We start from the raw sequence: 15,736 nt of genomic DNA, 5'->3' as shown, positions 1-15,736 counted from the left end.
TCAATGCTGCTGGACCTCTCGGTGGCCATTGACCTTGTGGATAATTTCTTCTTGGTCACTAGGCTGTGAAAAGTAGCAGGCTGCTCCGAGGCTGCTGTTCAGTGGGTTGCATTTTTCCCTTGACCGTGCAATGCTAGAGTTGTGGTGGATGGTGCAGGATCCACTCCAGATGCCATCTACTTTGGGGTACTGCAGGGATCCTGTATATCACCGACTCTCTTTAACATATACATCCTGCGTTTCCTGATGCTTTTTGATGCCCTGGGTTTTCAATATGCTAATTATGCTGATAACACCCTGATTTTCCTGAAGCTTTCGGGTATCTAAGCGCAGAATTCAGCAACCATTAATGTGATCTATGGCGCCATCCTTACTTGTATGGTGGCCAATGTGCTGGCCTTGAACATTGATAAAACTGAGCTTCTGATTGTTGCCTTATGGCCTTGGCTGAAAGGGCTACCCATGGACTACCAAAGCTTCAACATCACTGGTTCCTTTCCAGTGTCAAAAAGTGCAAAGACCCTTGGGGTCATGTTTGATGCTGAACTTACCATGAAACCTCAGGTTGCCCTCCTCCGGGTGTCCTGTGGCTACATCAATAAACTCCTCGGCCACATGTGTCCTTTTCTGTCACCTAGGAACATGTCCCTTCTTGCATCAGCATCAGCATTGGTTAATTTGTGGCTGGATTATTGTAATAGCTTTTTCCTTGGCTCCCCGCAGGTGAACTTTAAAGCACTACAAGTGATCCAAAATGGGGCGGTCCGGGCTACCAAGGGTCTTGCCAGACGAGTTCACATAACAAATGCGATGAGGGAGCTCCACTGGCTCCCGGTGAAAATGTGTGTTAGACACAAGGCCTTAAGGCTGAGTCACAAATGTCTGACTCCCTAGCCCACCTCTTATCTCATTGAGCGCTAAGGTCTACTTGTCACTCAGATCCTCCGACCAGGCAAGCCTAAAACAACCAAAATTCAAATTGAAAAGTTTTGGTGGCACCACATTCAATGTTCAGGCCCCACTGGCCTAGAACACCCTTCCCCTCATCCTGAGAAAGATAATATCCTTGATGGACTTCAAGAAAAGGATCAAGACCCACCTTTTCTTTTTTTTTATATATTTTTTTTATATTGAACGATTCATTAATTTGCGTGTCATCGTTGCGCTGGGGCCATGCTAATCTTCTCTGTGTCGTTCCCATTTTAGTATATGTGCTGCGGAAGCGAGCACAAGACCCACCTTTTCAACCTTGCACCTTAATTGAACTATGCTTCTCCCTCTCTTCTCCTGCCTCTCGTTATTAGTGTGTGTTTGTATGTGTGCCCTGAGACCTATGGGTGTGTGCCACGATATAAAAAGTGAAATAAACAAATAAATACATGGAGCAAGAGTTGTTTTGCAAAGGGTGTTTCACCTTCTGTAATGGCATGACCCGCTGAAAAATGGTGGTGTGGAGGGTTATGAGCAATGCCAGCAGTAATGATTCATGCAAATCCTCCCATTGACCACACTTCCGTTTTGCAACAGCATTAAGATCATTGTCAAAGGGCAGAAACAGGATCAAATAACATTTGTGGACAGTTTATTCAGCCCATAAACCAGACAATCTCATGGATGTGTGCTCTATTGTCTTTATGGAGCGTCAGAGGCATCCACGTTGAAGAGGGGAGGGCCAGCTAGTGAGGGGTTGTTAAGCAATCAGTTTCCATCCAGTGAATGACTACATACTTTAACAGAACCCTGAAAAACACAAAAAAGATGGCAGACACTGGCTTGTATGTTGATTTAGCAAAGCAAGGGTCCATAAAGAAGAGTACGCAACATTTAGCGTGCAGAGTGATTAACTGTGAGCTCCGTGACTGACCACAATCCTGACCCCCACCCCCCACAACAAGCATGTATACAGCATTTGGAAAAAACCTCAAGGTGGACACAGCATAACCTCAAGTGAGCTGTAAAGGTTGGCCATAAAACATCCGTTTCGTGTGCTCATTACGGATGTGCAAAGTTGCAGGACTTCACTTATGAATACTTCATGACGTAATGTATGGAACTTTGAAAACTTCCAAAAGGTAGTTTTTTTTCTGATTCAATAAATACAGAAACATTTGTATTTGTGGCTATTTAGGTAAGCATATATTACATTACAATAATAAATAGTGCTGTGATTTCCAATGCACAAACAGTTGTATTAAAACATAATCTTCTAAATATAACACACGATTGAATAAGGGGAGCAGGAAAGATTCTAGCAACAAATTATTTGCTGAAATTATGACTTGGAAACCAATTGCTTTCCAGTTCAAAAGGATGCTTGCTTGCTATGAGCAAGCTTTGCACTGCAGCCGCAGGCCAGACAGTATGCCACACATCCACTTCCTGTTTTGCTCCTGTGAATACTCTAGAAGTGATGATTGACTACATCCTCATGACTAGACGAATCTGGAAGAATCCTTGGATCTGATGTGCAATCCTCACATTTTCTAAAACTAGAACATAATTAATAACTTAATATTTTTTATAAATCTAGTTAATTGTTGATGACTTTTCTAACCTTTTCAGAAGGAATGGATTTTGGGGCTGGAGGAGGATGGGGATACAAAAAACGTTTATTTAATTGTACCTGTCTGTGTAATGTATGTTTTGTTAGTGCAGTGCACTATACACACACGCACGTGCACGCACGTACGCACATCACGATTGAGGAGGCAAAGTTAGGTGTCAATAGCATGCGGTGCTTAGGGGCTAGGGTGCAGTGGCAATGCGGTAGCAGGAAAGGGCAGTGGATGCACTAACAGGAGTTGGTGGAACTGGAAGTCATTTTGTTTGTTCATCCATTCTGTGTGTTCAGCATGCTGGCAGGCCAACCCCAGGGCCCTTTGTTTTCCATTTGTGGAGGATGAGGGAGGATTGAGGCACTCAAGATAAGAGTAAAGCATCATTAAAAAAACACGACAAGGTGAAGAACAAATACACATAGTTTATACTAAAAATATATATGGATGCATTTGTATTACCGTTTTAAGTATCCAAATGTAATAAAAGAAATAGAAACATATAATATATGTAAATAGTTACATTTCTGAAAATGCGCCTTCATACATAGACACTTTAGAAAGGGCAGGGTCGGCCAAAACCTGCTGGCCATATGTTTCAATAAACAAGGTAATCATTTAGAGACGTGATCAGGGTTTAACTGGAGAACTGCAAGATGCCTACTAGTTTCTGAATTAAGATTAAGCAAACATGTAAGGACCTCCATTTAGAGTTTCTGTAGAGTTTTGGGACAAATGGAGAATTCTACCGCCAACGCTTTCAGGAAGTACAACAAAAGTCAGAAGAGACACTGGCCCTCATTACGACCCTTGCGGAAATCGGAAAACGATGGCGGAAATGCAATACCGCCATCGAATAGCGCTCGGTGCGACTATGACCCGTCACCGCAAAGTACGAAGCCATTAGCGACACCGTAGTGAACGCCAACGCTAACTGCACCAAGCACGCGCGCGCGCGCCATGCGAAACCGCAAACACCACCATGGCGCAACGGTACGCCAATTCCGACCCTAGCGGACATGTACCTAACGCCATCAGGCATGGCGTAATGTACCATTCCGCCATGGTGAGAAGTACGGCCTCGCGAATCAACCGTAAACGGCCCCCCTGAGTGCCTGTACACCGCTCCCTGCCCACAAAGTACAACTCCCCGTAGGTGCAATGAAGCCACAATGCAACCATTGAAATGTACAAGTCACCCATGCATGGCAACGAACAAAAGAAACACAAGAGGGGCCAATGGGAGCTGCAGGGCACAGATGGCACGAATACAGAAGCCATCCCAATGGACATGACCACAGTCCCCCACCAAGAAACGCACGCAAACACAGGCACCTGTGACCAGCCATATTCCGAAAATCACATCATTCCACCAGTCCACCTGGCTGACCGGCATCTGTTACACAAAACCCAATCCCCCGCCCCTGAGCATGACAACATTCAAACTGTCATATTGGCAGCCCCCATCCCTGACCTCACGGGCTTAGTAGGCAAACGCGCCCAGTACAGTACCACGCAACTAAACTCCGAAGCTGGAACCCAATGCAGATCTCCTCACAATACATCGCCCCCCAAATAGGCATATGCCACATCACTTGCAAAGAAAAACGCTACACGGGCCAAATCAGAATAGAAATTTAATGCACATCAAAGTCACCAAGCCCATACAGCCATCAGGCCATGAACTCCTAAACACCAATCACCATTGTGGGCTGCATCCGCAAGAAATGACCAGCCACTACTTGTGTGTCGTCCTGTTCCCTCATGGTACACAGAGCCACATTCACGTACGAAAAGGCAACATGGAAGCGCACAGAACCGCAGGGCCGTCCCAATGGGGAGGCACTAGTCCAGCTGAAAGGCCGAAATGTTGCTCCGAGCCACCAGTACTGCGTAAGGGCATGTGGGCCATTGGCGATCGTCCCATAAGATCGTAATGCTGCTCCACTGATTAACACGAAGCAGCAGGTGTCGGGAGTAAAACCCATCTGCAGGAGTGGCATACAGATGGCAGTGGCAAAAGGGGAGGAGATACCTGTCAACCAAAAGAAAAGAAAAAGAACAGAATGGCCATCAGAACTACATTCCAACAACTCACTTCAATGATCACACGAAATCCACAGCCATATGCATGCTAGCCCACTCCAAAGGATCATCACCACCCCAAAACCACTTGCGACTCCTAACCATCTATATCGAGGTGCAAACACCATCACAAACGAGTGTACCTGTGCATGCGTCTGTCAAAACAGAATCCATCAGATGGGAATGTTAATGTGCATGGACACGAGTGTCTGAGGGCGTGTCGCGACAGGGAGGGCTCAACAAGGCCAGATAGACGATGGTCCCACCATGGCAGCCCTGCATCACATAGCGTAGGGGAGGCGGATAGATCCCAAGAAGCCCTGTACATGGCAAACTCTGTATCAAATCACCTGCCCATGCATCCATTCATCATTCCCTCATCCCGGAATCAAAACGCCTGAATAATTACTCACATAACATTAGGAACATCCATTGAGTCTGTGCGTTATGCAGCCTGCAAAATCCACAGTGCCCCAGCCCGTAATTCCAGTGTTGTGAAGTAACATGTATTTGGGAACGGCCGGCCTCATCGCCCACGTAGCAATTGCGCATCCCAAACTATTCATATCAATCATTGCTTCCTCGCCATGGGCCCTGTCTCAAGGACATTGAACAACAGAACGTTATATTTGCAGTCAGACCTGTGGGCATCTCCTCGCCGCTAGCTGGAAACCGAAAGCGCCGCCCTTCGCATTCCACATTTGCAACATCACGTCGAAGAGGCATCTGTGGCCGTTTGAAATCACTAATTAATCCATCTAGTGCGGCTGTGTGTGAAAATGGCAACTGCCTTCACCCACAAATGGGACGCCCCGCCCGTCATTGCAACTCGGTACAGTGATGCATGAGGGCCCACCGTTACTCGAGTACTACGTTCCACTGACCCTTCACAAGTCTGTTCGCGACTGCACAGATAGTATGTGCAACAATGGGACCACAGCAGAATGAACATGTCAACCAATGTTACACGGCCATCGGGTACAAATACATGATTGCAATAGCAAGATGCCATTCCCCGATTTGCAGCGTTGTGCGCGGGACGTGCTCGGCCAAAGGGGAGAGCAGTTTGCACAGGTGGAATTAATCACCACAGGTGGAGGCCATACAGCCTGAAAACACATAAATTGCACAGCCAGTCTCCTCCCACAACCACACCGAAATGCTACCGGCAGGACTCGCGATGTTGGCCCTGGGGGACCTGATAGCACTGCAAGTACTCCAACTCCAAGAAGAAGACGAACACCAACTGCAACCGGCCGCACGAAGGAGACGCAGGAGGAGGAGGAGGGCAAGGCAGGGCCAGCAAGGGCCGCCAGCACAGCCACTACCACCACGCAGGCAGCCCGCAATCCCACGCCTCCGAGCACATCCGTTCAACCTCACTGATGAGCAGATCCACACCCTCTACCGTCTGGACCGGGACACCATAGCCGCCATTGTGGACATGACACAGGCTGACCTTGTCAGCATGATAGATAGCCCAACCGCCATCCCACCCCTACTGAAGGTGGTGTCTGTACTCCACTTCCTGGCCACAGGCACCTACCAGCACACAGTCGGACAGTTGCATGGCATTTCTCAGCCACTGTTCTCACGGACACTATTGCAAGTGCTCGATGCCCTCCTGCAGCACGCAGACGACTACATCTCTCTACCACGCTCGGAGCAGGAAATTACCAACACAAAAGTGGGATTCCATGCACTTGCCGGCATACCGGGTTGCATTGGTGCCATCGACTGCACCCATGTGGAATTGGTCGTCCCACATGCAATGGAGGCCCAGTACCGCAACAGAAAACAATTTCATTCCCTGAATGTACAAATGGTGTGTGACTCCAACAGGATCATTACACATTGTTGTGCCCGATTCCCTGGATCTACCCATGATTCTATGGTCTTGAGGAACTCTACAATACCACGCTACATGGAGCGACACGCAGGGAACAGATCCTGGCTACTCGGTGAGTCTCATTACATGCATGATTATGTGGGGAATGTGATTTGGCAATGACCTGGCAGGAAGGGGGGGGGTGTGCGTACGTAGCAATGGCATTCCACATCATACGTTTCTCGTCCACATACAGGTGATGCTGGATATCCACTGAAGAGATGGCTCCTCACACCAGTCCGGAACCCACGGGACCAGCATGAGGAGGACTACAACCATGCCCACTCACGTACCCGTGTAGTCATTGAACAGGCATTCGGCCTACTGAAGACTCGTTTCCGCTGCCTCAGCAGGTCTGGCGGGGCACTCCTGTACCGCCATGAGAAGGTTGCAAAGATGGTGATGGCATGTGTCATGCTCCACAACATGTGCGTACGTAGAAATGTGCCCATGCCCCCTGACGCAGAACTGCAAGCACCTGATGATGGTCATGATGAGGGTGGGGATGTGGCAGCACCTCATGGAGTCTGCGAGGCACCGGAGGCCCGTGACATTCGTCAGCATCTCATTGATGTATGCTTCTAGCACTCACGCCTGGTGGCTGATACATGGACACGGGACTCGTGGCACTGTGCGTGTCTGGGACATGCACAATATGGACTGTACGCCTATGATGGCCTAGTACACAAAAATCAATGTCCACACATCTCATTGGTTGATCGTGCACTTTTTATGGCATATGTGATGTCATGTTGAACACCCTATCGACCCGCCACCCAAGTGAGCCCAACACACCCCCTCCACCCTCCTACCTCCCCCCCGAACCCCAGTGTCCAAAGATGCTCATTGTCAGTGGGCTGTCGCTATTGCAAGCCCCCTCTGCGGGTATCAGGGGCACCCCTGCCTGTGGAGCGCAGGTTCCTTCCAGATCTACGTTGGGGGCTGCCCTGGACGGAACTTGCAACGGATGATGTGTCTGCCTGCTCACGTCCATGCATGTCCCTAAGGGTTTGCGAGAGCTCAGTGAGCACACGGCGCACTGCGGCAAGTTCGGCACATACGTCTTTGGACGTCGCATGCAGTTCCCCCCTCAGGCTCTCGGTGCTTCTCTCCATTTGGACTCTCAGGCTCTCGGTGCTACTCTCCATTTGTGCCCTTAGCGTCTCTGTGCCTCTCTCCATTTCTGCCCTAAGTGTCTCAGTTGATGTTTCTATGTCTGCCTTAGTGCCCCCACATTCATCGGCATGGTCCTTGAGGAGCGTGGCCATTTGCTGCTGTTGCCGGATTAACTTGTCGAGGGACTGTTGCCTCTGCTGGGCCATGCCCATTTGCGGGGGTGTCACAGAGGGGCTGTTGTCCTCATGTTGCCTTGCCACAGGGCTTGTGGGGGATGGCCAGTCGTTGTCTTGTGGGTGCCCCTGCGTGGTATCCTCATGTTGTACGGGATGGGACAGACAGGGGGATTGGGACAGGTCATGGATGGATCTGACTTCGACATCCCCGTTTTCTGTGTCGGAGCATGCTGCCATCAATGGGGTGTCACCTATGGTGCTGCTGCCACCAGAGGCAGTGCCTTCTGTGGCATCCATTGGGGGGACCTGTGGTGGTGGTGTTGTGGGCATGCTGGCTGCTGGGGTGCCTGTTGATGTTCCCTCCTCTGTGCTGCCACCTGATTTGTGCTGCTGCCGTGTCTTGATGCGTGCAGCTGAGGTGGAGGGTCTCTGGCCGTTGGTCTTGGCCCTCTTTGCAGGTGTGCTGGTAGGGGTGTCCTGTAGCTCGTCGTTTGGATCGGACCCTGTGGTGGAGTAAAGGAGGGCGAGGGTTAATGATGGGTCTGTGGGAATTGGAATGGCATTGTATCACATGCTCTGGGGTGGTACCTGAGGGTGATTTGGGTCGGGTCCTTGGAGGTGCTTTGATTTGTGTGTGGAGTGAGGGTGCAGTTGTTTGGCAGCCTGCAGTTAGGGTGTGCCTGCTGCACGTGTAGTGCGTGTATTAGGGGTTTTTAATTATTTATGTATTTATTGTGGGTTTTTACGTGCGCTATCAGGCCGATGTGTGTGGGCGTTCTCCTGGACATGTGTTTCTGTTGCACTATGTGGACGCATGGTACTTCACATGGATGGACTGTGTGGATTTGGCATTGTTTTATCTGGTACACCTACCTGAATCTTCGGATGTCTGCACTCCTTTCTCCATCCCTCCGACTCCCTCTATGCTCTCCATTCCGATGGTGGAGGCACAGATTTCTTCCCAGGGGTCAACTTGATGGGTGATTCAGGACCTCCCCCGGTGGCTGTGGCAATGTTGAGGTTGGCAGAGAGTATGCTGCGGACGCGTATCCGCAGGTCGTCCCATCGCTTGCGGCATTGCTGTGGGGTGCGGGGTGCGGTCCCCACCGCACTTACCCGCTGTGCCACCAGAGCCCATATGGTCTTCTTGTTTGCAAGTGCCGTTCTGGTCATTTGCGTGGAGAAGACGACGGCAGCATTCTCCTGGAGGGTCTCGGTTAGCACGGTGAGTTCCTCGCGGGAGAAGTGGACCTGCCGCTTGCGGTCGCACGCTTTCTTCGCTGCTTTTCCCATTTGTCTTGGTTTCGCTAGGGTGGGTGACGGGTTGGGGTGTGTTTCAGGGTAGTGATTTTAGTGGTTGTGTGGTTTTAGTGGTTTTATAGGTGTACGCCGGGATGTTTCCCGTTCCGGGCCCATGTTTTTACTTCCGTTTCCGTATATTTCCGGTCACCGTACTTTCCGGTAGGCGCACACTGCGGTGACCGCTAAGAGGGGTGGCGGTATTGCACCTAGGGCGCCGTACGGCGGCGGTGTGGGCCGTTTTGGGGTCATTTCCGCCATAGCGGACTTTGCACTTCCGCCGTGGCGTGGTGCTCGTGCCCGATGGGTCGGAATGGGCCGCACTTTGCTCCTTCGTGCAATGGCGGAAACGCTATTTACGCTGTGGCGCTCCGGTCAGTCACTTTCCGCCAGGGTCGTAATGAGGGCCACTGTCATAATTAAACAATGTAATGCAGTTACTAATGTAAAGGTGGCTATGGAAGAAGACTGTGACAGAAACGAATAATTAACTTATTGTGTAACATTTTCACAACTCACTAGGACACTGGCTGTGACAGTTAGACCAGCAACACTGTCAGCCTAATCTGGAGACTGCCATTTGAACAACCACTGGAATGCAGAGGCCCCAACAATGGAAGATCCCAGGTAATGAAGCAACCTTCCAGATGTCCCCTGTATCAGTAACTTGGAGAGAACATACTGTGACTCCCAGGAGTGCTACAATGTGGGCAGGATCACAAGTGAAATCCGAGAAACAACAGGAATCTGTAAGAGAAATCCCACCCTCTCAGGCATCCATCACACTTTTGCATACCTATAACCACTCTAATGGTGCTATTTTGCACCACTTGGAGTTTGGCAAGCTCTGTTTTTCCCACCCCAGCAAGAAGAGAGCCACAGTAATCAATATATGATGAAATGATGACTTGGGCAATCATCTCACATTCTTTTTGGGATAGGAACATGCAAATGTGCAAGAGAAGCTGAATATAATAGGCCGATACTGAAACCAGACTATTAACCTGAGCAGACATGCTCATTGTCTGGTCACTAGTCACTCCTAATATTTTTCTTTTTTCTTTTGTGGGAATGTCTTGATTTGCTATGCGGAAAGATTCATAATCTGTATCAGGTTTTGTGAGTGTGGGCCTGGAGCCAACAATCATGAGCTCACTCTTGTCATGATTCAATTCCAGCCCAATCATATCCATCCACTCATTTATTCGATCAGAATTTCTGATACAGGTTGGGAGTCTTTCTCATAAATGCCAGTTTGAGGGATGAGATATTGAAAGTCATTCACATAGTTTGAGAAGCAGATCTTTTTCTCCTCTAGCATGTGAAAGAAAGGAGCCGTGAAAATATTCTATAAAACTGGAGATAAGGATGCCCCTTGGGGAATGCTATAGCTAAGTGGAACGGGGTCTGCTTCTGCTTGCTTACTGCAGAACCGCATTGTCCTATTACCTAGAAATTACTGCATCCAGTCCCTTTCTTGATCACTAAAATTAGCTACATTCTATAATCTGTTCAAGAGGAGAGGGCGATCCACTAAATCAAAAACAGCTGATAGGTCCAGGGACATCAGCAGCATTGTTGTGCCCTCATTGATGTATGTCATCATGTTAGACTTCAGTTCCCGCAGCACTGATTCCGTACTGAAACCTGGTCGAAAACCAGACTGACCATCATTCTAAATAGGGTAGTCTCTTATGTGACACAGAAGTTGTTCATAAGCCACTCTGTCCATTATCTTCAAAATGAAGGGCGAATTGGAAATCAGTCGATAGTTGGTAGCAGTTTTGGGGTCCTGATCTAATTTATTTTTGCAAGGGGGTGATCCACGAGCCCTTCATTCTATTAGTGACCCTTCCCTCTTTGAAAGAAGCATCACAATCCTAGTGATCGAACTAATCAGAAGCTCAGAACAAGCCTTAATGGGTGTAGATAGAAACTGATCCCGTTTACAGGTGGATGGCCTGAATTTGGCACTGTAATATTGCAACAAGAAACAAATCCACTAGGGGCTTGCCGTAGAGACACACAAATGGAATTGCTCTTTGGCACAACACACATTATTTCTCAATTCCATGGTGCTATTTTACTTATCTTCAGAAAGATGACAGGCTGAGCCTGGTCTGGTAGTGCACAAAACTGTGATCTACAGTGTGCATACAATCATGACACAGAATTTACTAAACCACTGAATGGAAGGAAAGTCTGTTGATATTGGAAAAGTAATACATATTATAAATAAGACACAAGACAAACCAAAACAAAGTATTTCCGTATAACATTCTTCCGTTACTGACCCAAACAGCTATTTGGTTGCCATCTAAGCCTACCTTTTTAATGTCATAGTTCAAGAACGATTATGGATTGGAGACGTAGTCCCAGCACAACCACAACAACTGTACCAGCAGGTGTTGTGGTTGTGTTGATGGTTGTGCTGATGCTAAATCATGTACTTAAGAAACTTTCTGCAATTTGATACCCAGGTCCTTTTTTTAAATGTTTTTCCAAATTATCTCGGAACTAGATTTTAATTTATACTGAGCAAAAGAATCTTGGTGTCACTGTTACTATTAAGGCAAGTAGGTGTTCTGCTTGATGGTTGAAACACTTGTGTATAGGCACGTTACAAATGCCATATCATATCATATCATGGTTGGTCTAAGCAAATACACGTAATTACTATTCATATGAATTTTTGGATAGCATTGCCCTTTCTCTACCAGATGCTTTCGAAAACTGTGAATGTTTGCCCTCACCTACATCAGCTGCCACATGAATACCTGCTTGAAATGACCTTTGAAACTGATACTGTGTCTTTGTCGGAGCTTTTATAGCTTCTCAACATTTTTATGTTGGCTGCCATCATTAGTTTAAGAAGATTGGCCTGGCCGAACGCACTGAAATGCAGGAGATGGGGATTATTCTGGGAATAGTTCAAGTTGGAAAATAGGCAATCACAAATCGCAAAACCGAGCATAAATATGACAGTGGCATACATAATTCCATTCTTATGGGAATGCCCTCTAATATCTGGAATTAAGCAGGAAAAAATGAAAGTCATTATCTACAAATCAAAAAATGTGTTCTACCACTCCGCCATCCGTACCCTTTGTCTTCTCTCCCATCACGACTCTATTTCCAATTCCCTTTCTCACTTAGGTTGGCTTCCTTTCCACTCCCAGCTTAAATTTCACTTCCTTTGTCTTGTCTTTAAATCTCTTCATGACCTTGCTCCTCTTTACCTCTCCTCTCTTCTCTCATTCTACACCCCCTCTGGCTCTTTTCGTTCTGCCGATCTTTTCTTACTCTCTGTCCCCCCACCTCCTTGTGCCTCCTCCCGTTTCCACACTTTTCAGCTCCTTGCCCCCTTACACTGGAACTCCTTACCTTTTACTATCCACTCCTCCCTCATCTATTCCTCCTTCCGCTCCTCTTTGAAATCACTCCTTCTTCAATCCCCTCCCTGACTACATTCCCCCTCTCACCCTTTTCTTCCTCCCTCTAGTAACCTTACCTTTGTTCACTTTATCTTTCCCCATTCTCTCCTAAATTCTCCTTCATCCTACTACTCTCTACTTTCTCTCCCTCTTCCCCCTTCCACACACCCATTCCTCTCCTTTCCCCGTTTCTCATGCAAATTGTTCTACATGCCAATTTTCTGGTTTGATTCATTTTTACTATTATTGCTTCTACGGTTCCATGTTTATGTATTGTTGTTGTTAACTGTAAAGCGCCTTGGATTAAGGCGCTATATAAAACAATAAATACAAATACATATATGCACAACAATTAATGTCCTCAAAGGACTACTATCCGCTAGGGTCACTCAGTGAAGGCATAACACATGTTTAACTCCAGAAAGCAGGGAAGAGGTGCCTTATCTCTAATGGTTGTTAAACTGAAACTACATATGCTCTTATGGAAATTAACACATAGGCCACTAAAGAATACAAACTGAAGGAATTACACGAAACATATAATTACAACTGCACATTTAAATAGCAGCACAAAAATTGTAGCTAATGCAACAATACAAACCTCACAAAAGACATTAGCTGACACATAGTAATTAAGGTTTCAATTTGGAGGCTGAAACAAAATATTACACAACCCCATTGTACATCTACATTATTAACAAGAACACTGTCAACTCAAGTGTCATCACCTATTATGAGGTAGGTATAATACATGGGGATGCAGCTGGTGAACATTTTCCTGCTGCAAAGTGATCACTGAAGTTGAATACACAAACATCAGTCATTTAGGGAAAGAGTCTGAGTAGAAAAATCTAACAACACCAATTGTTTCTGAATGTTTGTATTAAAATGGCTACTTAGAGGATATTATTCATCACAAACAGAGAACCAAGCACATATGCCATCATGTGCAGCCACCTCTTTGTTTGATTAGATTTATAGCTGAGGATTTGTCATATTTATTAGCCATTGTTTGAAAACATGCTGCAGCTTCCACAATTCAATATACATAACAATAGGTGTTGTGTGCTGGTGTGGGTAGCACACGGCCTGGGGCCCCTCGCACTCGCTCTCATGCATGTGTAGGCATTCACGCAAGAACGCACGCCGGAGACATGTTGATGCTCCGGTCCCCGGCGCGAACTGCCGTGGGCACCGCCTTTATTTCTAACGCGCATGTGCGAACCTCGCTGAGGCTCGTGCATGCGTACAACAGTGTACGCCGTACACAACATCCCTCCTTTTCCCCCCAAACAACAAATAATGGACAACTGGTGAACCAACGTGGTTCTATTCAAAACTTTCACTGTCAGGGGTCACCGTTCACGGTGCTAGGTCCATGATAAAGTCTTGGAACCTCTGCGGGGGGCCTTCGCCCTACTCGGCTCGGGTATCTGAGTGCCTCGCCATCGGGGATTTCGGGTGTCCCTGGCCTCTCTGGCGGTGTGTCATCTTCCAGCGGTGCTTCAGGAGTTTGATCCGGGCCTTGACGGGGTTCTTCCTCACATGTCATTGGCCCTATGCGCTTGAAGAATGAGACATTTCTCGTTACGGTGCCCCGTTGGCAGCGGTGATCATTGACCCTTTTACGTGCGTCACCCCCAATGGTTGTGTCTCGTATGTCATCGACAGCTTTCCTTCAGGTCTCCTATTGCGGACGAGCACAGTGTCTCCCACTGCGATCTCTCTCTCAGGTAGTCTTCGCCGTGCTGTCTCATGCTCATTCTGATCTGCTCTCTCTGCTTCCACCTGGGTATTGTCGATCACTCCCGGGCTTCTCCCTTCGGCTTCAGGAATCAGTCCTCTTGGTATTCTCTTGAAAAGCGCCTCGGCGGGGGCAATCCCAGTGGATCGATGCGGAGTGGTGCGGTACACACGGAGAAACTCAAATAGGTTATGCCGTAGGTCTTCCCCCCCATTTGCCGATATGCGAAACACCTTATTCAGCGTCCGCAGGAAGCGCTCTACTTCACCATTTGCTCTCGGCCAGAGCGGCGTGACTCTTCGATGCCTTATTCCCCTTTCTTCACAATATCTAGCAAATTGCTGTCCTCGGAAGGGTGCCCCATTGTCCGAGCATATCTCCAGGGGGAAACCATGTGTGGCAAATATTTTGTCCATCGCCAGGGTGGTGTGGTCGCTAGCTGTGGATTCGACCAGCTCCACCTCCGGATATCATGACCACTGGTCAGTAACCACTAGGAAGTATAGTCCCCTGCCTGTGGAACCGAAATCCGCGTGTACCGTCCCCCATGGTACATTGCTCCTTTCCATGGTCTGAATGGGCGGCCCTCTCTCCACCGGGCATGTGGCTTGGCAGGGAATGCAAGTCCTCACAAACTCTGCCACCCTATGCTCGAGATCGGGAATCCAAACTTTAAGCCTGAGGCGCGATTTCATCTTGGCCATCCCCTGATGTCCTTTTTGGGCCAGTTGAAGGACTTTCGCCACCAATGCTCTGGGTATTACGATCTGGTGTCCTCTCAACAACAGCCCGTCTGTTGTCACCGATAACTCATTTCGAGCCTTCCAGAGAATTTGTAGGTCTCTTTGTACCTCCACGTTCCTTCGAGCATTGTTCAAAAGAATCTCCCACCATTCTCCCGTGGCCACTGCACTCTTCACTCTTAGAAATGCTTCATCGGAGTTGGATTCGTCGGCAATATCCTGTCTTGACAGAGCAAGGGGCATTGCGGATTCGATGACCAGGCGAATGACATCCACACAGTCTGCTACTTTTGCTAAGTCCCTGGAGCATCCTGAGCCTGGGTGGCGGGAGAGATAGTCTGCTGGGTTATGGGTCCCTGGGTGATACAGCAACCTGACGCCGTATTCCATCAGCGAGGAGGGGGTGGCTTGGATGAGGTGCCTGACAAAATAGGTATTAGAGGCTTGTGGTCGGTGACGACTACAACGGGTTTACCCAGGATGTATATTCTGAAATGCTTGCACCCCCACAGAATGGCCAGGGCCTCTCGCTCAATCTGGGAGTATCTCCTTTCTGTGTCGGTGAGGGCCTTGCTGGCATATGCAATGGGTCGCATGGCCCCTTGTCCGTCTGCTTGCATGAGGACTGCCCCCAGCCCTACCGGGCTGGCATCAACCACAATCTCAGATTCACGGCCAGGGTTGAAATAGGCCATG

The 15,736-nt window shown here is 48.1% G+C and overlaps 1 non-coding gene across 1 annotated transcript; it reads right to left on the bottom strand.

The window, feature by feature from the left end:
- Nucleotides 1-1,123: 1,123 nt before the first annotated feature.
- Nucleotides 1,124-1,230, bottom strand: LOC138527655 (U6 spliceosomal RNA). Its single transcript, XR_011283972.1, has one exon. It is a non-coding gene; the product is annotated as a U6 spliceosomal RNA (small nuclear RNA).
- Nucleotides 1,231-15,736: the final 14,506 nt, after the last annotated feature.

The sequence above is a fragment of the Ambystoma mexicanum genome, chromosome 14, assembly GCF_040938575.1.
Source record: "Ambystoma mexicanum isolate Mex_15411 chromosome 14, UKY_AmexF1_1, whole genome shotgun sequence".
NCBI classification, from domain to species: Eukaryota; Metazoa; Chordata; class Amphibia; order Caudata; family Ambystomatidae; genus Ambystoma; species Ambystoma mexicanum.
Note: the sequence above shows the minus strand (reverse complement) of the source record. Positions and strands in the feature narration are given on the sequence as shown.